Source organism: Strix aluco, chromosome 2, assembly GCF_031877795.1.
Source record: "Strix aluco isolate bStrAlu1 chromosome 2, bStrAlu1.hap1, whole genome shotgun sequence".
Classification (NCBI taxonomy): Eukaryota; Metazoa; Chordata; class Aves; order Strigiformes; family Strigidae; genus Strix; species Strix aluco.
The window spans coordinates 44,520,167-44,545,332 of NC_133932.1; positions in this window are offsets into that span (position 1 = coordinate 44,520,167).

The following is a 25,166-nucleotide window of genomic DNA, read 5'->3' on the forward strand; positions in this document are numbered from 1 at the left end:
TGAGCTTTTTCCCCTTTCATTGTAAGAACCAAAAACTGGCTGCATTGTGGGATGTGCTTGGGGAACACGAGATCATGTGTTAGATTACAAATCACTTTCCTTCTGTTGCCAATCTCTGCTGTAGAGAGATGGATTTAAAATGTGCCAACATGATCAATCAGATGCTTTTTAAAGAGTCTAAGACTGCAAGAACAGACAGAGGCAAGGAATCACTTATGTCTCAAGCAGCAGACAATAATTATAATGACATGGGTTTTTCTCCTGTTTACCAGATTTGTTGATAACTTTGATTCACCTTTTTCTGATTCTAACACAAAGGATTAGTAAATACATTGCCATTCCAAGTCAAAACACTCTACTGAAAGCAGCATTTCCACTCAAGAAAAAAAAATAAAATCCTGCTGCTCTGTGGCTTAAGAAGCATGTAATACAAACAAAAATATTGGCCTCTTGGTTCATTTTCTGCAATGTTCTTTATATCTTCACAAGATAAAATCCTGTGTTTCTAAATTTTCTGATGGCTTTCAGCTGCTGGACATGCCAAGAGGAAGCCTTCTTGCTACCTTCATTCCAGTCTTGGGAATCAAGAGTTGATCCAGCTAATTACATGTTTCCTGTGCATAGCAATCACTACTAGTCAGTAAAGGGCAAGATACCTACTAAATAGTTTTCACTGTAAAACTATTTATCTGTTTACAGTACTTAGTTCATGTTTCCCACTTAGTCATGATTTATTTCTTTGTAAATTCTTCTGTTGTTTAAAAAGTTCAATGAACGTTTTCCTTTCATATTTAGGCTCCTCCAGCTATTCTGCTTGTCTTCTTTGTCCACACAATGAATGTATGTGGAGCTCTGACTTTCCAAGCTGGATTACACTTTAGTTGATAATGTTTTAGGAAAAGGTTTCAGTTCATCGTCACCATTTCTCAACCAGTCTATAAGAGCCCACTCAGTAAGAACTGCTGGTGTGCAAAGACAACCACCTATCTTGTAGTCCCGCATATGTCCATCTCTGTTTGCTATAGCTTGTCTTATCATAGTTTGCAAGCTTTTTGTAGGGCTCCCATATTTCTGCTTTATGTTTCTAACTGAGAAAGACATGACCCGGCACGCTGCAGTGTATGTGAAAGGAGCTTGGTGCTCAAGATCCATTGAGCGAGTGCTGCACAGTTAATCTGTGCACGAGCAGTAAACCCAGTATCAGGCAGCATGCTGGACTTACTGAACGTGGCAAGGATCAACTTTATGATCTCACTGTATACACCCTTCAGGGTTTATCTTTGTGGGTTCAGTGGTTATATGTCTGGGAATTCCAGTACCTGAAAATCCAGTAAGTGACTAATATTCTCTTGTAGTGCTCAAAGTTGGAAAAAGAGGGCTTTCTGGGAAGACTCAGATGTGTCAAAACCTATTTTCCTTGTGCTGTGATGTACAGCACCTTCAGTGAAGAGTCCAGCATCAGGACTATAGCAAATGTTAAAAAAATTAGGATCTAAAATTGTGAGCTCACAAAGACAGCGGATTACCTGTTCTGTCCTCATATGTAATGGGGCCATACCCCACCTGGCTCAGTGCCAGCCTCAGAGCCCTGGAATTGAACATACTAAATGACGTGAGTGCCAGTGGCATTTTTCAGCTTCTTTAATAAAATAACCAAGTCCTGCTTTTATGTAAAGTAGGTTGCATGGCATCTCAAGATCACCTTCAGGCAAAAGGAAAAAAAAAAAAGGCTTCACTTTTGTCACCTCCTACATTTGCAAAATCACTATTGCTTTAAGTAATCCATATTTTTCTTCCCTTTTTGGAAATAAGTTCACAGTTGTGACTGATGTCAAAGCATGCCTGACTGTATCTAGGGTATGTTTACATGAGCTTTTGCAGGCTGACATACCATGCCCTGCCCTTCCCCCTGTTCTGAACAGAAGAGCTGAACAACACCTTGCTGAAAGCCTTCATGGTGACAGAATTTATATCAACCTGAACTTCATGCTGTTCTACCCCATACAATTCCTGTTCATCTCAAAGGATGGGCATAGCAAGCTCCTGGCTTTCTGCAATTGTGTGTGAGGAACTCCCCACAGTCTATCAGTCTGATTTCCCAGCAAAAGTTCTAATTTCATCCAGGAAGGCTCAATCTAACCCAGGGAAATGGATAGAAAACTTCTAAAATAAAAAAAAAAAAACCAAACATTATTGCATATTTGTTTCAATAAGGGGGCTCAGAGAAAGACAGATCTACTGAATAGAGAGCTGTGGTTCTTCTGTGAGGTCTGAAATAGAAACTGAAAAAAATTAAATCTAACAGGTTGTCTCTGTTCAAATTTTTAGAGTAACAGATACTGCAGAATTGTGGTATGTTTCTGAAGAAAGATTTACCTGACGTCATGTGTGAGAAAGTTTTCTATTAGGAGGTTTCATATATTTATTTTGTGCCATAAGAGGGAGAAAATGATAAGACAAAACTGTAAGAAACTCTGCCCTCAGTGATCATATATAAAATTTTTAGAGGATTGTCATTGTACAAACCTCACTTTTTATGTTGATTCATAAAATCAATTTATTTTGATAAGAAAATAGAAGAATTCCCTTGTTTTACATTTATGCTTTCCTATATTCTGTGTAATCTCCTTGCAAGTGTGCTCTAAAATCTTTTGAGTATTATTATCTCAAGTACCTTGAAAATTCACAGGTTCACACATTTGTTCTTTAAACCATTGCAGTGGGATAAGAAGGAAAGAAGGACGTGAACAGAGGAAGTCACTAACTCAGAAGATGAACATTCCTTATGCTGTTAGCAAGCTCAACTAAGAAAAATACCTGAAAGTTAAAAAGGGACCTAAAAAGACTTGTGTAGCTTCTATGGCACTTTTGGACAAAGGGGTTTAAATGCCAGTAAAAAGAAACTGTGAAACCTTTGCAGCTCCCCCTCAATTATTTTCTTTCAGTTTGATGTTAACTGAAGAGAAACCAATTTGTGTTTCCCTGAGGCCTCCCCATGAGGAGACTGAGCTCAAAAGCACAATCCTGATCCAAACTATACTGCTACATAGACTCACCCTTAGTTCAGATGGGATCAGAAAAATCACAAAATCCTAGAGGGAACTAAATTCATGTTTCATTTTGAGAGCTTACCTGAAAGACTCCAACAAGACATGGCCCACAGAAAGTTCAGTTACAGCCCTTGCTTTCTTATGTAAGAGAGACAAGGTTGTGATGGTGTCAATCTCTCATTTAATAACCCAGCAGTTTAGCCCTCAGCTCTCTCACTTACCCACTGTGTTCAGCTCCCATTTCCTGAAGGGACTGAAGTCTGTATCTCCCAACAGATTGCCGATCTTGAGTATAAGAGTCATCTCAGTTTTGCCTTATCCCCTTGAGAACATTGTTATGATGCTCTCAGGCTTGAATGGGTACGGACTCAGTGATACCACAATGTTCAAGCCATCCATTCTGGCTGTACCCTTACCATCAAGAGAAGTAAGTCACTGTCTTCCACAGTCCCCCAGGCCATGGAAGCAAGCTTCACCCTTGTGGTGTGGTCAGAACAACAGGTTTGTTGTCCTGCTGTACTTGCAGGGATGAAGTGCAGGACTGCCTGGCAGGTACCCTTGAACAACAACAGTGACACCTTTTAAACATCTTGTTATCCTGCTTTCCATCTCTTCACACTTTCTTTCACCATCCTTGCCCCTCTCTTTCTTCTCCCCAATCCTCTTCCAGATAAACAACTCACCCGTAATGACTTTTTCACTATCAGTTCCAGTTTTCCTACATCTATAGCCCAATCGGTATTCCTGACCCCGTTTCTGACACAGATAATCTCGGCTATATGTCCTATTGCTGATGTGGTTATGAAGGTGCTGTTGGTCTTGGCCAAGGTCCCGAACTCCCTTGCAGGGAGATTTGGCCATCTCTCATATCACTCCCTTTGAACAAGCTGTGAAACTCAGCCATTCCTCATGGTACTACCAGTAACTCCTGTCAGCTTCTGTCATCATTATCTGTCACATCCAACAATTTTTCATGTCATAGCCAGCAGTTTCTCACATCATTTCAGTCAGCTGAACCTCAGGCCAGGGCCCAGTCAGTGGCCTACAGCCCTAACAGTCCTGGCTGCTTTCACCAGTGGGGATTATTTACCACATCCCGTCTTGGGCTGCAGGGACTTTAACCTTTTGTTAAAGGTTCATATAACACTCATCAGTCTAAAACAGAAGCCTCAAGCCATCATCACTGTTTCTCTAATGAAAAATAAGAATTCCTGGAACTCTGGACTGAATGAGCTTAGGTGAACAGGGGAAAATAGAACAGACCTTGCTTTTTGCATATATTGTATATAATAGGAATCATTTTGTATAGTCCTTATATGCATCTTTGCAAACGAAGACTGCTAAAAGATTTTTCAGTCACTAGGTTAGAGTCTCGAACCAGCTTGTTAGAGTTGGGAAGGCAATAAAACTACTTTCAAAATGATATTTCATTAGTTTCTGGAAGAGAATCATTAGTGTGCCCAAGAGATCAAGTCCTTGGCCATGATGGCCCCCTATGCCTCACTAGTCCTTTCCTTCTGTGAAAGCAGAATTGGAAAAAAGGGGAGAAAACTTTGTTTTCTGTGCCCACTTGTAATTATAGTAGAGGAACTGACACCAGGTTTGGGAGCCATGACTTCCATATGAGCATGCTTGTTGCAGGGAAGTACTCTGTCATATCCAATGACACAGCTGAGGTGAAGACTTGTGCTTCTGTCTTGAGATTCCTTTACTTCTGCTGCTGGTGAAGATATCTCCAGTAGGAGCTCACTGGCCACTGGGGTCAGATCAAAGCATAAAGTGGAATCATACCACAGAGGAGAAGATGGAAAAGGTCCGGTTGCTTTCATGGTTCATTATCAGTCAGCTGGGGCCCATTGCCAAATCATGACATAATGCAGCCACAGTTGGTCTGACCTCATTCCACCTAAACCTTGTCATCTGACAAGTATCTACAACATTGGGAATCAAACAACAATTTCTTCTGAGCCCCATTTAAAATACTCTGGATGCGAGGGTCATTCACCGGTTGTGATTAAGTTTCAGCAATGAGCGTGTGAGCTGCCTTGCTACAAGGTATAAATGAGAAAGTAGAAGCATTGAGCCAGATGACCCCACCACTTACTCAAAACCAGGACACCATCAGACACTGTTCATCTCCTACTGGCGTTGGTTCCCTTGCAGGATTGCAGATGGCATAGAGAATCATGCAGCTCTTCCAAGGTCAACTCTCACCTGCCATGATGACTTTATCAACCAGGGATCTTGCTTGGCACAGGTAATGTAACCATGTGGATAACAAGGTAGTTTAGCACAGGTCTCATTCATCCAACAAAAACTGAGTCCAAAACACATCCTCAAACAGTTTTCTAAGTGTCTTGTGCTGAATTCTCCTATTGAAATGGTAACTTGAAATGATATATATTGAAAGGGCAAAATTAATTAAATGAGTGACTTCATAGCCAAAAAGGTTGTAGCCAAAGTTCTGTATACATGTGTACAGCTTCCTTATCCTTTCAGCTAGCACCTATATGTTTGGAAACTCAAGAGGGAAGACATCTCACAGTGGAGACACATACCCAGATCCATGGAGAAGTGTTCACTCATGTAATAAAACTATTTTAAGGCACGTGTTCCAACAAGTACTAAAAAGAGAGAGGCAGAAACAGGGCTACAGCCAAAGCTTTCCATCAGTCTAATTGCAGCTTGGACTGAGGGGTGATTAATGTGGGTTCCATCTATGTTATTTTCTATAACCACACGGCTCCATGAGAACACATCCATAGTTAAACTACTTGGTAGCTGGGAGAGTGGAGAAGAGACCATGGAATTCCTTTCTTTTTATTCTTTCTCTTCTCAGTTTTCACATACCAGCAGCTAGAAGTTTTGGTTGCTGTCAGTTTTCTTAAATGCTTCTGGGTCAAGAGCCACTATTAGAAATTATTTGAATGGTCATTCATTTTAAGCAGGAAGACCCACTGCAGCTGTGATACAAAGGAAAATTTGCCTCAGAGCAGTTTACTGTGCAAATGCAGTTCTATCACAATGATTGCAACAAGAACATAACTGTATTGTCCATAATTACATCCATATTAGGAGGAAAAAAATTAGCTAAGCTGTTCAGTTACATGCCAAAACTATTTCCTGAGGGATATTTATTTTGACTAATGTTAGGGTAAAAAAATAAAACAAATCTGGCCTAGTTTAAAGCACTTGATTTTTCTTTTATGTTTGATGGAGAGAAACAAAGAAAGCCAAGAATTTATGTAAAGCCACTGTTAGGTTTTAAGGTGGCAAGAGTTTTTAGGGTGGCAAGAGTTCCTCCCCCTTGGCAAAGAGCAGGAATTCATAAATGCAGAATGAGGCAAGGTTACTGTTCTCAGGGAAAGGTATTTTTTCCCTGTCTACTGCAGCACTGTTCTGTGGTTTGACACAATGCCAGCATTCACTGGGACAAAATCCTATCTCCTGAAGTACCAACTGCTATTTGGCTCTGGGTATTTGGAAATATGCTCCTGTTGCTACAGTGATCTCAGTATAAATCTGTTTTTTTGCCTACTTTCTATTTCTTTAGTTGCTGTTGTTCTTAACTGCAGACTAAAATAACAGATCGTATTACTCCCAAATGAGATAAGTCATAGCTAGACATTCTTAGGGTAGAGGCACAGGTCTGCTAACAAACTGTTGGCTGTTTGTAATACTGGCTTGTCTTTAAACCCATGTCATCAGGTTTTGCTGTGAATTAGAGTGAGAGGTTTATGTAGACCTAAGAATGCCAGGGAGAATCACTGGCTGGCAGACTACAATTCAGATTTAGTTTCCCTGAAACCTTTCCTTGGCCTGAGGCTTTCCTCCCTGAAACATTGCTTTCTAAAAACAAAACGAAACAAAACAAAACAAAACAATCAGTCTGCCCATTGTGAACTCTGAAAGTTACTCCCATAAGTTATCACTGCATAATTGCTGTGCCTGCATGAGTTCTGCCATTAAATAGTTTAAAGCTGAAAAGCATTAGGACGGTTTGTGATAAGATTGAGGATTAATATTTCATAACATGAAGAGTAGGGATTATTCAAAATTTGGGAAGCATATTGCATGAAAAATGAGACAGTTATGTCCCCTTTCCAGAAACAGGTGTTGAAATGCCTACATTCAGATGACTTGTCTTCTACATTCTGGTAATCAAGTCCACCCTCACTACAACATATCTCATTATATGTATCACTTCCTTAATCCAAATGCATCAGTGTCATGGTTCTTTCCTTCTTTTGTTATTCCCCTCTGGCAAACAATTTTAACAGCTCTCAGTTATGGTGTCATTCTGAGGGAAAATGTAGTTTAGACAACTATGCTCAAAACCTGTTTTTTATATTTTCAGTTAACTCTTCCTTTGCAGAATGTCCTTTATTCAAGACAGTTTGTTCAGAGTAAGATGAACTAACTTATTTGTAGTAGCTATATAGCAAGTGTAGACAATATTTCAGAATCCCCGAGGACACCTATTTCAATGTCAGCCCCCCTGAAGATTTGACGCTTCACACAGTCTGTTGTGGAGTAGAGGCTTTGCCCCAGAAAGGGGCTAAGTAGAGTGTATAGTAGTGGGACCAGGTATAGAGGATGCCACATGAACGGACCAGTAAGACAACCAGTGCTTACAGGCTGCCTACGGATGAAACCTGTTTACACAGAAAAGCAAGAATCTGCCCATGTTTTCCCCAAGAGAACAACACAACAGAGGAGGGGGTATTGCTGTTTGCAGAAGAGAGATAATTTGGGGGGAATAAAAGACAACTTGACGATGGCATAAAGAGGGAGGGAAAGCTCTAGCTTTGAAGAATTTGGAAAAGCCTTGGTGGTTTTCCAAACCTTTGATGTTTGATTTGATCCAGACCCTGAAGAGGGTTCCAGAGACCACTCCATCAGCAATTGCTTTGATTCAGCCTTACAAGAGAGAGGAAGAGCTCAGAATATAGGATGTGGGCCCATTTTCACAGATCTGTTAAGCTAAATAAATGCATGTGTAAGAATAAGGGAAGTGTATCAGAAGGGCAATTATGTGACTGTTACCAGACACCAGCCTTAGCCCTGGACACAGCCTGTGACAGGTATTCATTTCTGTCCTTCTCACTCTGCAGGAGCTTAGCCAGAATCTCACTGCTCCTGGCCAGTGTTTCATCTTGGACAAGGTTGTTACACCATTTGCCAAATCCGTATCTCTCCCATTGACTTTACCACCTGTGAAGGAGCATGGTAAGCTTGGAATATATTAACTCTAGATGTTGCAGATTTTCAGAAAAAGGTTGTTTGATTTAGCGAGGTGCAGACATTAACAAAACAACCTTCTAGAAATGTATGTCTTTCCAGTGCACAGGACTAGGTAATGTCATGATTGTTACAACAGTCATGGCCAATATCTGTAAGCTGATATGTTTCCCTGACAATTGATCCTTTTGTTGAGAGCATTAGACTGAAACTCAGGAGACTGGGCCAGTTTCCAGCTTTGTCACAGATGTCCTGTATGACCTATATCAAGCTGTTTATTCTCATTGTATGTTACTTTGGAGACTGGAGGGTGATGCTTCCCTATCCCATAGGACCATTTGTCAATACACATTAATCAGTCTTGTGCAAAGTTTTTAATGGAAACTGGGAGAGGGGTTGAAAGTGAACAGACAGAACATCTCTGTTTCATTTCTCATGGCATGACTCCATGGGAGGTTTTGATTGTTTTTTCAAGTCAGCCTTCCTAAGAGGAAATTAAGCCAGGTGATGCCATGAGAGCAAGGCTGTCATGAGACAGCTTCTCCTCTTTGCTTACCTTCCTTCCCTCATCCTCCTTCCTGATTCTTTGTTTTCTTGCCTTGTCATTCCTCTGTTTCTTTTCTTATCTGTCTACTTCAGGCATTACTTTTCATTACTCTCCCATTTTCTCCCTCTGCCATTTATTCCTTTCCAATCTTTCTTTTTGTCTAATATAAATGTGCATTGGACTAGGAAATAAGGAGTTTTGCTCATCCCTTGGGCTGTCTTGTCTGCCTGCAGAATAGAAATACATGTTGAAGTACTTTCCTAATCTTCTGTTTAATGCACACTCACATTATAACAATTAGTTTAATACCAGTCCTGCTGTGTTTCAGGGATCTGTTACCTGAATGCTTATACAATAGTAGTCTATTTGTCTGGTAACATTGTAGTGATATTGTTCAGAGTTATTGCATGTACATATGCTGGAATGCTCGTTTTGGGTACATGGTCAATCCCACTGTTGGGAGACAGCTATATGAGAGATAATATGTATTTATGCTAAGAATTTGTCATGCTGAAAAGAATGTTTTAAAAAGCCTACCAGTAATACCAGAGGGAAGTCTTCCCCTTTCTCTGCACATCTTCCATATGTTATGCATGAGGTGTCCTGTCAAGGAAGAGGATTTTACATCCATGTCATGTGGGGTATAAGGGGGCAGAAAAAATAAATTATTTGATTTTGAATGTCTGTGTTTTCTTAAGTGAAAATAAAATATCTTTAGTTACTTCAGCTGTTCTTTTCTTGGTTATTGCATCTTTTAGAAGGTGCCAATGTGAAACAGCCTGCCCAGATGGAATTCCACCTTCTCAATGCTTGACTGGTTGTTTAAAGCCACTGCTGAGTCTGCAGTGCTGTGCTGGGATGATAGTGTGTCTGCAAAGAGGAGAGTGAGAGGGAAAACAGGAAAAAGATAAGTAGGTAACTGGTGTGTTCCCTTGCCTAGTGATATCTTGTATAGAAATAGAGAAACAATTATTTCATAATTAGTGACCTACAAATGGAATAGACAGGGCTACTTAGATGACTATTATTTCTTGTTGTTAAAATAAACGCAGAGATTCTCTGCATTTCTGCAGAGATGTAGTGTTTGAAGGAATATCAAAATGAAAGATGGCCCTCCCAAAAGGAACTTACTTTTCTTGTTTAATCTGTGGAATACCTTATTTAAAAAAAAAAAAAAACAAAACCACCAACAAACCCAAAGCCTGCTGTTTATTCAACAGCAGCGGGAATGCTACTGTTACTCCTAGTGTTATAGGTTATATGTACGTGTAGAAACTATGTTGGGAAGTTTATTCCAAACCTTCATCCCCTAGTAGCAGCACTATCAATTCATTCTACTCTGCCTCTGCTTTCCGCTTCAGGTAACTTATCTGAAGGCATGGGCCATGAACATGAGAATGCAGTTCTTGAAAATAATCTCAGATACTTACTTCCCAGATAGTATATTTGACTTCCTTCTGTACAAGGTATAATTTGCCAGGAATACAAGCAGAATTTGCAAGATTATGCTATCCACAATGTGTCAGAATCAGTTAAGTAACACAGTGCCCCAATTCCTATTGAAAAGCAGTAGGAGAAAAGCAAGAAAACTAAAAGAAACAGTATCAAATTTTTTCCATCATAACTTCTTATCTTCTTAAAAACTCACTGCAAATATCCTGTTCTCTGGCGTCCTAAGCAAATGTAACTGCTCTGTGCATGTTAGCGTCCAATACTTTGTATAGTGCCTGAAGAGTCTGCAGTTTGTAAACATTTGATATCAAAATAATTTATTTCTGCAAGATCTGTTTGGGATGGGAGAAAATGATTTTATTTTCACATTGTTAAATTTAATTTTGAATGTTTTGTTACAGTAGACTTCAAGCAAAAACCAAGCATAAACTGTATCAGTCTGTGGTATCAAGAATTTGTCTCTTGGGTCCAGTCCCCTGAGAGTTTCAAGGCATTCAAAATTTGCTTCCTGGCTTTGTGACTTAGCTAGTGTCTTGTTTTTAATGCTGCCAAGATCAGTGTAAGCTGTTTGACTTGCAGAATAAATGTGGCCCAGTCAAACCCATATCCTTAAGCCAACAGCAATTTTCTTCAAATGTTTTGTCTGCACAGAAGCATTATGCAAGCTTAATATTTGAGGGGTGGTTGAGACAGGGCGGGTGGGGGTGAATTGCCCTTTCTACATAAATTTTATCCAGCTTCAGCTTATAAGTCATGTTCATGTTGGATATTTGTTGCAACTGAAGTGTCACAGAAGGCAAGTCACATGGAAAGGCTCTTATGTCCTTACTGGCCGTGTCTGTATCATCTGGCCAGAAAAGGCAACAACAAAAGCATCAAATGTTTTTTTCTCCTGACTTTTCAGAGGAACAAATACCTGAGTTTCCTGAGTCAGTTTTGATGCTTAAAAAGGAAATGTGGAAAGCGGAGGAAAAAAAAAGAAAAATGAGATAGTAGTTGGTGTGCTGCTGGTGGTGGCCTTGAATATTGTTGTCATTGCCAGAGCTGGCCTTAGGGGGTCTCAACAAAGCAGTAATTGGGTCTACTCTGTCATGGAGGTTTCCAAAGAAACAAGACTAATTAGAGGAGCGTGACTGTTGCTGGGAAATATGACCTAGCAGGTACGGCACTGATGGAGGAGTTGGAAGAGCTGGGTGATATTCCTAGCTCTCACCTGTCAGAGCAGTGTGACCTTGGAAAAGTCAGTTAGCACCTCTGAAGTTGCAAGGTTTACAGTACTTGCCTTTGCTTTTGAAGTTCAGCTTGGCAGTCCTTCAGAGCAAGAAGCACTTGCTGGTATAGGGATGCACTACACTGAGTGCCTTGGGGCCACATTGTTCTGGCTGTTGTTTCTGGGTGCTACTGTAATTCAAATCATAACACGACTCTCTTCGGTACACAGATGTTGTTCAATTAGTTCTTCTGACATGACTTTTATATCCCTTTGCTGGGGACTTACAGGTCTTTGAGCCACCCAAGTCAGACCTTTACCTGTGTCTATGTGGCTAGAGATCTCGCCAGGACTTTGCTGCTCCTTTCTTACGGCATTCCTTCACAGTGTCAATCTATGGGAGACCTCTGGAGCTTCAAACCCCCCCTTCCTGGATGTAATGGTTCTCATGTCCACCTGATTCAAGGCACTTGCTCCTCCACTGCTCGTAGTGCCCATGACAGCCATCCCTAGCTGTCTCTCCTCTCATGTACCAGCAAGCTCTCTTGTAACTCAACCTCACAATCTTTGACCCAACGTTCAGGCCTGCAGCTCTTGGCCAGCAGCCAGCTGCTGGGAGCTGGCCACCTCTGCCCTTCCTCCTGCTTCGTTACAGCTTTGAGACAAATTTACCTTGCTCATAATTGTTGATGTAAAGAAATAGAGTGAGGCAGCAGCCAGCTCTCCCTAAAAGTCCATTGCCTGTGGTACTCAGTGTCTATCTCCATCACCAGCCACACAGGTGTCTGCCTGCACTGATAACCAGGTTGGCTAATAAGAGTTTCAGTACAAAAGTAAAATTCTGTCTTTTTCCTCCCAGTATGACCTTTACCCACTTGTGCTGGCACGGTAGCTGGAGCTGTCACTTACATCACTGAAATTCTTCCCTGCAGGATCCCAGCAGTTGTGACAGCTGCCTGCCTGAGTTCCAGCTAAAGGAATCCCCATTCTCAGCAACTTCAACCCCTCTGCAATCAGTGAACACAAAAGTGAGAAATATGACAGCCCTGATATTTTCCTGCCTTTCTGAGGTGGCATATTCTCAAAAATAAGAAAGAGTGTAGCTACTTCTGGCAAGATGGCAATGAAGGGGGATAAATGGACAAAGAAAAATGAGCTACTAGAGGGAAGGAGGAGGAGAAGAAAGAGAGTTAATAGCCAAGATAGAAATGGGATACTTCTAGGGAACAGGAAAGTAGAAGAGAATAAATGGAGAAATGGTTAAGTATAAAGAAATAGAGAGGACAGATGGTAGTAAGATCAATGAAGAGGAATGGAAAGTTAATATTCCCTGGCAGAGGATCAAGGGACACCTGACATGAGACTGCAACAGGCACGATGCTAAAACCGAAGTGGATAGTGTCACTCTGCTTTGTATGTCAGGCAGTTTCCTACCATACTTTATTTGCACTTACTCATTCGTGACTTTCTGTTTATTAACCTTTTCATAAATATCGGCAAGCAATGTTTTAAACTGTTTGGCTTAGAATTGCACATGATTTAACCAGTGAGTAACACTTCCCAGTCGTTTACCAGTGAATTATTGGATTTTGTTTTCATATCCTTGTCATCTACGAGACCACAGCTGTCCAGGCCTGAATAGAAGGACTTAGGTGGCAAGAAGCTGTACTTTCATATGTGCAAGTACAAAACTAAGCTTCAAAGTCATTGTGGTGTTGAGAACAAAGAGAAGGAGACCTTTACAAATTATGAAAACATAAAAAGGAGACAGGATGATTAAACCAAAACATAGACTCATAGTTCAGGACTCAGGGCAGAGATAACATTTTACCTTTTGAGCAGATAAGACCTCATTGGGTTACAGCTATCAGGGCTACAGTTACTTGCTACAACACGGACCCAAAAATTTCTGAAGGATTTGACATGAGAATCAAGCCTTTTCTGAATAACCACTTAATAATTCTATTTCTCCTTTAGCAAAAATCAAGCAAATGCAAAACTTGTTCTTTCTTAAATTTAATCTCAGTGTAATAGATCCCCTATTTTAATAGTTTACCTATAGGTGTTGCTTGTTAACCACTTCTCTGAAGGTGCTGTCTGAAAACAAGCACTTCTATATTGCTTTTTCAGACTATAAAGGTATGAAATTACAGTGTCTCTACAGATTTACAATGCCATCTCACCCCCATACTACTGATCATTATTACCATATTACATTATAACAAAATTATAATGGAATTTTTGTAGCAATGCATATGACAGTGGTGGTAATATCACAGGAATCCATTATGATTGGTATTATTATGATGAATATGAAATTATTTTACTAGGTTAAGATACTCCTTCTAGTGATTAGTTAAATTACTGCTGAGTTACAATAGAAGTCTCATGAGATTGCATATGACATCCACACAGATACAATATAAATTAATAGTGGTTAGTTCAGTGACTGATTTCAGATGAATCAAAGAGCTAAGACACCTAAAGCATTACTGTAGTGCATTGCAAGTCATTATTACTTTGTTGCAGAAACATTTATCATAATGAATTTTTCATTCTGAACTAATGCTTGGGTCCACAGGAATTCTTCAGTATGATACAAAGTTTTTTCAGGAACCTGTGAAATAATGATGTGATAAATTTCTGTCAGGAAAAAAAAGACGAACACAGATGCTGGTAGAGGTGATCAGAAACAAACTTTTCCACCACTACCACTGTTTTCATCATTTGCAGAGGGAAAAGCTTTCCTACCACCAGAAAATTGCAGAACCTGAAGAAACTGAAGTCTCTGCTATGTAAATGCTTTTACTTTAAAATTGTATTATGTTAAGATCCAGACACAATAGATATGCTTATCCTACAGGTGTAGTATGTCTACTTATAGCTCTGCTCTAACCTGGAACGTTGAAAGTAGGGTGGTAGGACCATTAATGGTAGGTGTTAACAATGCAGATAAGCAACTGTCCCCTGAGATTAATCTATTGCTGCTAAAGTCCACGTCAGTATCTGGTGAGGTCCTTTTCAGAGCCACCTGCTTTTGCTGATCCCTGATGTAACATGGGAATGGTTCAGAGTTTAGATTGCTGTCAGGGCACTCCACTAGGTTGTATGAATGACACTGTGAGGTCTTAGTCCTTCAGTTCAGTCTGGTCCTCCACCATGTTTGTCTCCTCACATGTCATGACAATAAATCTTTCAGCAGTGCTGCATGAAATCAAAATAAATAAGTAACAAATAAAAGCAGACTGTTATCCAGACTCGTTTAGCAGTTTAACTTAAAGCTGACTTAATTTTTCTCATTTAGTATTAGGATTCAACTGCATAAATAAAAGTAATGATGGAAGTATGGCATGCAGGTCTGTACCAGCTTCCCTGCAAAACAGGAACTACTACCTACAGCTGGATCAGAAAGTCAGTATAGAAGTTGCCAATGAATTTAAGATACAAGAGATGTATCACAGCCTTTCCATATTTTCCATAATTTAACCTCAAATTCTCAAGACTGTGTGCTCCTTCCTAGGCCTCTATATGGCAGAACTATTAGATAATTTGAGAAATAAGTTCACATTCTCATTTTATGATTTATTTTCCTTTCAATTTCTTTTCCTATATTTGCCATTACAGTGTCACTAAACACTGCTTGTAGTGTATTCACCATATCTCTACTGCATATGCAGGGCTTTAGGGCAATCGCTTTTAAAACCTCATTTTAAAGTTGATTGAAAACATTCAGGGCTTGTAGCAAAAACATCGTTCATGATCTTGAATGGACAGTGGGAAAAGCATGGTGTGGAAATCCCAGAAACCATTGACCATATGGATTCTCCATTGGCTGACCAGTTTTATCAAATGCGTTGAAATGATTAGAGGAAAAACTGCACTTCACTGACACAAGAATTACCTGTAAAATTAAGTTGAAAACAGTATTTTCTAAAGGATTTGTATGAATTGGTGTACTGAGTGTTTACTAAAATTACTATGAATATCGCAGCTTCACAGAGGGATGTAGTGCTGTTTTTATGAATATCAGTCTGGAGAAGACAAATAGGCCAGTTCTCATTTTGGTTACACAGGTGTAAAACTGCAATAACATGATTGCAGCAGAGAGGAACTTGATTGTATCAATGGGAGCAATATTTGTTCATTGCAACAGAATTTGCTAGATCATCTTCTGTAATGTGAAATCTGGATGCTTCTCTTTAATGTGAAAGCTTTGCTTTACTAATAGCTGTACATTTGACAGCAGTGTGTTTAGGAAAGCCTGGTCGTACTGAGATTGTTAGTCCTACAGGATATGCATTTCCTTTACAGTATTATATATCATAAGTTGTTTAAACTCAACCCCCCTGGCAAGATAACTGGAAAAAAGTAGTCTGAGTGGGTCCATTAAAAGGTTTTATTAATGCTTTTTAGATGTTAGCTATAAACAGTTCACTAGAAGACTGTACAATCCTGTGCTGGAGAAGGAGGCAGTTTGGCAACATGATTAATCAGAGGGTTCCATACAGATGATTCCATCACAACATGGCCTACATACACAGCTCCTTCCTATCTCTTACAGTCGCACTAGTATTGTTATTGCTTCTGTTTTTGACTGTTCCTTAAAAACAGCTGTAAAATAAACAAACTACTTTTGTAATACAGTATACTTAAAATAAATCAGCTTTTCTCACTAATTTACAAAACTCACCAAAGCACATTAGAAATTCCAGTCATTGGTGCAAAACACAAAGACCCTATTGCAATTAGTTTTTCTGCAATACAGTGAATGAAACTTACATGTGAGGCCTATTTTTCTACCATTTAATCTGTGATAGTTTTTCCACTAAATGAAGTGGGAACTGAAAAGGACTCACAAATATCCATCATTCTTTATGCCAGATTAAAAGACCATGAGACACAGTTCTACATATTCTGTCACACTACAAGTCTAGCAAGCTCTAGATATAAGGCCTTAATATTAATATTTGTTAGTATGCATAGAATGAAATTTGCAGCTTGTTTTGCTTAGTAGCTTGCTCATCTCCTAAATTGAAGAATCTGGAATTGGCTAACTGGTAAATGAAAAGCAACTGCTGTCTGACTAAGGGGTCCTTCCCCACCAAGCTGTGCACCCGTAGGAAGCTACAAGAACAGTCTGTATCCATTGTCTTCATCATTAACTTTTATTAAGCCACAGCACTCCGCACCTGATCTTTGCAAACCCTTAAATGACATAAATGATACCTTAAAAACTGCATGTGTAAGAAAAAATGTGCAAGTGTGCAGGGGCCAGGTGGTTTAGGTGAAGCATTTCTGACTTAGATGAGTTCTTGTTTAAAGATCTTTGCAGGAGAACACGTTACTCTTGACTTTTGGAAGTATTACTGCCTGAAACAATTCATGCTAGAAAGCATTAGCTTCTAAGCAGGGAACATCTGGATTCACACTTTACAGCTCCTGGCAAGAGAGAATCTATTGAACCCAGAATAGTATCAGGAAACAGAGTGCTCAGATCACATCGACCTCTGATCAAATACAGTGGGGGATACAGGCAGCAAAGATAAGCCTTGAATGGTATTAAAGACACTGGTTGGGTTTCTGAAGCAAAACAGCAAAATCTGCATTTGAAGTGCATTTGATTAATAGTGACCAGAGTGTTTCTGAGGTCCCATAGAATAATGAAGACAATAAAGAGGAGTTCAGCAAGCATTGGTGGTAGCTTGGGTGGCAGATATGCATCTTGCAGGTGGGATTTTTGGTTTTGGATTGAATTTGCGAAGAGGTTGAGTTCAGAACTTCACTCTTTCATACTTCTTGAGAAAATATAACTAAATGTAGAGTTCAAAACCAGACTCCAGAATATCAGACAGAAATAGGCTGATGCACATAAAAGATAGGTGCATGGAAGTGAAATGGGGGAAAATGGGCATGGAAGGGAAGGATAAGGAAGCCTGGCATGAGCAAAGGAAAGTGGAAGCGACAATGCTGCTGATATGCAGTAGAAGCAGTCATAGAGCCCTATTTAATAAACATGCCTTGAGGGAAAATCAGTGGCTCTGTCAGTGCCATGTAAGGGGCAGAAAGAGGCACAACACACCTCCTGAGAGGTGATGCAGGCATCTGCAGGTACGGAGAGGCAGGGCCCTACCATGTGGGCAGCAGCAGTGAATCCACATCTCAGAGAGTAGGTGAGCTGCTACAAACTTCCAGGGAAATGGGCTGACCTGGAGGTATCCTGTGGGATGCAACAGAAGAATGCAAGGAGCCCATCCTTGTGCCTTGAGCTAAGCCTACAGATATAAAGGCTATGCACGTCCTTGTCTATTTAAGCATTTTAGAGCTACCTCAGCACTGGGAACAGAGAAACAGCAACAAGACTTCTGATGGCTTAGTAACTTTTCTGCTCAGGAATATATTATAGTAAACTCTTCTCATGAGTCCCGGTATCTTTCTGTATACATCTTTGGGCCCCAAGGGCAGTTTTGCTCTCTCCACTAATTAAAAGAGAGGGAGGAGGAAGAGCTATGACAGTTTTTGAGGGTAGATCTCTTTCTCCTTTGGAATTTGTTTATATGATTACAGAAGAGATAGAAGATGATATCTGGCCTGAGAGTATTTTCTCTTGGTTTTCTTGTCAGTTTGTGATAGCAATTTTTCATTTGCTGGGTTTGAATCTCTGTTTGGCTTTTACTTACTGTAAAAGATAAAAATTGAGCCTCATAATTCTTCATTTCTAATGGAGCTACATTATAGCCACAGAGCTATATTGTCTTGTAGTTCTTTTGAAAAACTTTATTAAGTTCACGCAGTACATTTTTTCACAGGACAACATTTGAAGCCAGAAAAACATCTTCAATTTCAAATTTTAGATTTAGTTTGCAGAATTCATTATTAGGAAGATGGAAGACTGGTATTCTTTTGCTTGCAAACTATGAAACTTTGATCCATTAGGAAAATATGTATGGAGTCCTACAGTACCTTCTTCAGTGCCTGCTCTTAAAAGTATACCCTTTTGCTCTTTCTGAATAAGTGAATACCATTACCGCACTATTTGCCAAAGTGCTTAGGAAATATTGCTGCTAAATATAAGGAATATTATATCAATGTACAAAGGAATGTGAATTGTGTGCTAAGATTATTTACTTGCACTAAATTTCCATGGTGACCAACAACTGTACTTTAAGACAGTCACACAACTCTAGTGAGCATTATCAGTATTGTCTGTGCAACAAATGAAAACCCAGAATGTGAATAGTTTTTTCCTGAGGTATGTAAATTACAGCAGGCATGATATGAATAATACATCCTGTGCACATTAGCACATTTTTCAAATGCAAAAGAGATTTTATATGCACAGTTAAAATGGGCTTCTCTGAATATTATTTCAGAAGAAAAGCTCACTTAGGCAATGAAAAGAAAATGTGGGACCATCAATATGACTTAACTCAAATGGCTATAGAGATCAGAAAATCCTAAAGTAAGAAAATTCCCATTTCAGAAATCTGAAACTAGTTCTTCATTTGGGACATTACTCTGTAAACTCTGCTTCTGATCTCTGAGGGTCTTCATGCTTTTATATCTGTCAGAGTAAGGCCCCTATACAGGCAGGGAGACCCTTATTAGAGCAATTGTTAATAATATGGCTGCAGAAAGCATATGTCAGTGTAATATAACAATTTTTCCTTCTTCTTCTTATATTTTCTCATTTGTTTGTGCTTTTGTTTACTTTTGTCCTAATAAATATGCATGTGTTTATGCAAAATGAGAAAAAATAACATCCTTCCTGTTACATATTTTTAAAACTAGGAAAAAAATAAGAATGTTACAAATCATTAGTTTTAGATGGAAAAGGCTTAAATTGTGAGAGATCTTCCCCTTCTGGAAAAGAAGGTAAAAGAAACACAAAGAGACAGGTGCTGGTGGTGCCATTTAGTGTTCACTGGAGGGCATTCAAGTAGCAAGCAAGGGTGTGCAGTGTGATTAAGAATAGAAGAGGAACAGAGGGAAGGATCAGAATGATAGAAGTTCCCAGCAGAAGGAACCTGCAAGAGACTGTGAAAAACTAAGATATATATTTCATAGAGTCATAGAATGGATTGGGTTGGAAGGGATCTTAAAGAACAGCTAGTTCCAAGCCCCCTGCCACAGGCAGGGACACCTTCCACTAGACCAGGTTGCTCAAAGCCCCGTCCAACCTGGTCTTGAACACTTCCAGGGAGGGGGCATCCACAGCTTCTCTAGACAACCTGTTCCAGTGTCTCACCACCCTCACAGTAAAGAATTTCTTCCTTATATCTAATCTAAATTTACCATCTTTCACTTTAAAACCATTATCCATTGTCCTATCACTACATTCCCTTGTAAAAATCCCTCTCCAGATTTCTTGTAGGCCCCCTTTAAGTACTGGAAGGCCACTACAAGGTCTCCCTGGAGTCTTCTTTTCTCCAGGTGAACAACCCCAACTCTCACAGACTATCCTCAGAGAGGAGATGATCCAGTCACCTGATCATCTACGTGGCCTCCTCTGGACCCGCTCAAGCAGGTCCATGTCCTTCTTATGCTGGGGGCCCCGGAGTTGGACACAGCACTGCAGATGGGATCTCACCAGAGCAGAGTAGAGAAGGAGAATCACCTCCTTTGACCTATTCAATTTATATATTTTATCTCACTATGTTTTAAACAGTTAGTTTTCAGCTAGTACTTAGGGAAGCCATTTTGACCATTTCTGATATTTCCCCCCCCCCCCATATTATAATTTTTCACATTTCATCTAATTTCTGCTACTAGTAGAGTTGTGTTACAACTCTTTCTTCCTGGGCTCAGACCACCCTCTCTCATGCTTAGATTAGGCCCTGGAGTCCATGCAATAACCTGCAGGATTGCCGGAGAACTGTGTTAGGCCTGGTCATCATGTGACCAATCCTACATATTTCCCAGTGACTTTTCTCTCACCACTTCTGGCACCAGAGCCACGTGGCTTCATGGGGGCATATGTTCAGGATCTTGCTCTTGGACAAGTGCAGGGAACAGAGAGAATATCCCTCACAAGCCCTCACTGTCCTCTTGTTCACCATTGTTCCCTCCTTCATTGAATCCTTCTTTTCCAGGAGTGTGATTTTTTTGCTATATTATTCTGCACTAATCTTTATTATTATTACTATAATACTCTGAATTAATTAACTTCAGAGAGGTTGTACCTCTTTGAAAGCCCGGGATTTTCAGCATTAGAGGATTTTGACTCAGTGAGTTTTGTAACCATGACCCTCATGCCAAAAATCACTTTCACAACTTTTAAAAATTCCTCTGGTTCTAACATTCTTATGTATAGAATCATACTGCTTTGAAATGTAATCCATTACCACTGGTTTTGCTATGTGAAGCCACCATTTTTTAAATGGGGTATTGGGGGACTCATCATCTTTTGTTGCTAGTTCATCAAGAATAATGTCTAAAACAGATTTGTATTTGACTGTTTCTTAGGTCAGAGGTAGGACCTGACTCTGCAGTAGGCTTAGTAATCCTGTAGTAAGAGCTAGGACCAGAGTTCTTAAAATGAGTTGATGTCCATGGCTCCTTTCCAGAAGTGAATATACAAGGAAGGACAAGGCAGAATTTGACAGCTGAGGTCCACATTGACCCAGTGTAACAGGGATGTCAGAAGAGAGCTCAGGTTGGCAGCTCCCAGAGGAGAATGGGAAGATGGAGCCCAGCACTAACCCAAGAGATGCTGGCAGGAAAGATTGAGATAATGTATGTCCAAATGTTATGTGAACCTGGTATATGAAATGTACAGGAGTCTGTGAAACATGGATAGAAAAGATGAAGAAGCAGATGATGGAACATATTTCTTGGCACACACCTATACAGTGAGCAGCATGCATTTATGAAAGCAATATTTTAAAGACTAAAAATACTTTATGAAATGATTCAGGAAATATTCATTTCAGTTCTGACTTATGCTACTTGTACATAGATCATAGACAGAACTCTTCTGCCTTTGCTTTAGTTCTTGGTATCTCACCCCAAATACACCTTCTCATATTCTATTATTATTTAAAACATTTTAATTATATGAAACAAGGGTAAACTATCATTATAAGCAAAGAATTTTTAATACATGTATAGGAAGGTCTAGGGTCATGTTCTCTTTATAACAGTACAAATATCACCATCTCTTACCTTGCAATCCAGTACTACTATTCCAAAACTAACTAACTAGTCACCACATCTTTTCTTGTTGATGTACAGCTTCAGGTGTAAATCGTGCATGATTTTTAAAAAGACATGATGATAATCTGTCAGATTTAAGGTTTGTAGATTTGCTCCATCTAGGCATAAGGCATCTGGTTGTCCTTCAGCAATTTTAAATCATGTCAATACAGGAATAAATACCTAGGGCAATGAACTGTCAGGAAAGACATTGTGACTGTCTGTGCAGAAACAGTGAAAAAAGAAATTAAATAATTTCACAGAAGTGAAAAAAGAAATTAAAAACAAAGGCAGAGTTTTGGTTTGAATCTGTTGGGAATCTTCTAAATTACTTATGTTTTAAAGCTGCCACTTTCACATGGCAAATAATTCTTTAAAAAGCTCAGAAAATAGTCCTTCTACAGAGAGTTTCTACAATACTTTATAAATTTATATTACTAGGTATATGTACAGAGGTTAAATGCGTATTGGATTTTGAGGCCTTTGCCTTCTGCAATTAGAATGAGGACATAATCATTTTACAAGTGCAAGGTTTATGTGTATTTTCACATAATTTATTGAACTAGTTAAAAAGTCAGAAATCAACTTTGAAGTGTGTAGGAAAGAAGCCACATGAGAAATCTTCAAGATAAGAAACATATATGTAGAGTTAATCCACATATGGGAATCCCTGAAAATTTAAGAGTCATCCTAAATACATTATTTCCATCCATGATTTTATGATTCATATTATATTTAATGTAAAATGGCAACTCCATGTTCTGATTTGTAAAGCTGTCCCAAAGTTTAAGGTCATCATAATGTTCAGATCATGTCTGCCAAAAATAGAGTATTTTTATCTCTGCAGCATGAAGTGTGAAAATGAATGTGAAGGGTGTATATGGGTCGGGAACAGCCTCCTTTTGTCATGACAAAGGTAGAATCTTCCCATACAGAGGTTTGGTTAATGAGATTTTAGAAGCAATTTAAATCCACAAACTAAAGGAAAGATCTGAAAGTGGTTTGTGGAATTGATTTCACTTCAACAAGATTACATTTAGATGTGGTGCATGCTCCTTTCTTTTTCTGGTACAGTAGAAATGCATATTTTATTTTTTTTTTACTTAAAAAATAAAATTAAGGAGTGCTTCTAAATTTATATTTAGGTATTCACTGGATTTTACTGAAAAAACAGATTGAGAAGGATCAAGTTCTGTAATTATTAGAGATTAAGTGCATTTGCAAAGTATATTTACAGACTCAAATACAGCTCTAAATTCACACTTCATCATAAAATATAAAAGGTAAAATATAAAAATTAATAAGGTCTGTTCAGTGTCTTGTAAAACCATTAATTCCAGGCAACAATGTCAACTCTTGAAATGTAGTCAGTCTTTACAAAAAACAAAACTAATATCTCCCCCCTCATCTCCAAAGAAACTGTTAGGAGAAGTTGGTGCTGAAATATTGATTCCAGCAAAGAATTTGACTTGTAGCTATGGTTCTAGGCCAGAAATTTCATGGTGGTAAACAACATTCCGGCAGAGCTGAACTGCTGAGCCCAAATGCTGAGAGTCCAGCCAGGGATGGATGTTGCTGCTAATTAAGCTTGAGTTGGGTGATCTACTCTCTAGGCTTTTGCACACACTGTGAAGAACACTTTATCTGTTGTTAGTACATGATAATGCTGAGAAAATATTTTTGGTATCTTCCTTTATCTTCCAAATCTTCTCCCTTCCCACCCAACCCCAAAGGCAAATAAATTAAAATCCTAATTTTATTTTCACACAAAATGGGTACTCACGCTATATGCTTTAGCTTATTTTTACACATTTAACTATAGGTGCCAAAGTTAGTTTGGGGCATTGGTTATGTGTTCAATGACAGGATGTCAATGCCTCCATAAGACAATGCAATGATCTAAGTTGAGCAACTAAGTTTTCTCTCACACATGTAGATCTCTGTATAATTTGTAACAATATCTGTGGCCTTGTTACCAAAAAACCCCAAATGTTTAAACTAAGTCAAGGAGTCTAGACAACTCCTCTAGCCTTACTGAGCACTTAGAATCCACATCTGACTTAAAAAAATACCTCTGAGTTGCAAACTGTTGGAAACTGGGAGACTACACAGTGGAAATATCAAAATATGTTTTTACTCTTTCCTAGAAATCTGTAGGTACATTGTTGGAACAGTGCTGGGAGTGACCTCGGGTCTGATCCAGGACAGCTCTTCATCTGCATGACCTAGTACTATTGCCATCCTCTTACTGGAGATATGCTAAAGCTACAGAGAAAAAAAAAAAATCACATTAATTCTGCTTATACTTGGCATTTCACACTTTCAATGTAGCTAAGGTATCCTGAAATCCCACAGTTCTCCATGGGTCTAGAGAATTCCCCAGTCACCAATTTGGAGTAGTTCCGTTAGAGCAGCTGTAATTTACTCCACAACTCACCAGACAAATATGTTAATCCTGTTTTGCCCAAATCTTCAATTATAGTCCACAATGTTTGATTACATCTTTCAGCATTACTTGTTGGTGCTATGGAAGACTTGTGTTCTGCCTTGTTAGTGGAATAGTAATCTCATTAAATGTTTTAAGAACTCATTATTTGTTGCATGTTTACCATCTGTATTAACCTAAAACTGTCTGTGTAACTGTATCTAAAAATGAAGGATATGAGAATTATTTTTATATGCAATTTAATGTGAGGAAAAGACTTCAGAACTCAGAGAAATTAAATTTTGATCTACCCATCAAAATAATTTGATGAGTGTCCTTTAATTTACATTCAAAGCATAAACCATCGGTGGCTTAGAGCTAAGGAAAAATTGATGGTTTCAGAAACAAAAACAGTACATGAAAAAGAGGAAGCTCTTAAGTACCTTGAAGCTGGAAAAAACATGGGTTGGGTTCTGTTCTGCTTTAGCTTCAAAGAATTATGAGTCCTTTCCTACAATTATAAGACTGAAATTGAAAATGCACGTGTGTCACAAGTCCCTGCTGTTACCTTCTACAGCCCAGCGGAGTGCTTTGAAGGAAGCTTAGTCTGCTCCCATATCTGAAATACAGAGTTCCTTGAATAGATACTTCTCTTGAACAAAACATCCCCGTGAATTAATACTAGTTACACTCTGTGGGAAAGCTTATAAGGATCTTTCAGGGCATTTCCTCAAAAGGACCTCAGTGTGTGCAGTCATGATAAGCTCCAGTCCTCTGGGATCTTACTCTTCCTTTAAGAATACTAAGCAGCCACTCACCTTATTGTCATTTCAGATTTTATAGGCAGGAAAGCTAGTAGACATGATTAAATTTGGGATATATTCCCTCTCTCCCAAATGCTCAGCTTGCTAATGAAAATGGATGTTTGAGGATCAATACCCTGGCAAGTCCTCACAGCCTGATGCTATGGGGAGTAAGAGCGTGGCAAGTGTTGTGTGAGACAGGTGCTCAGCTCACACCCAAACTAGAGGGAGAAGAAGGGATGATTTT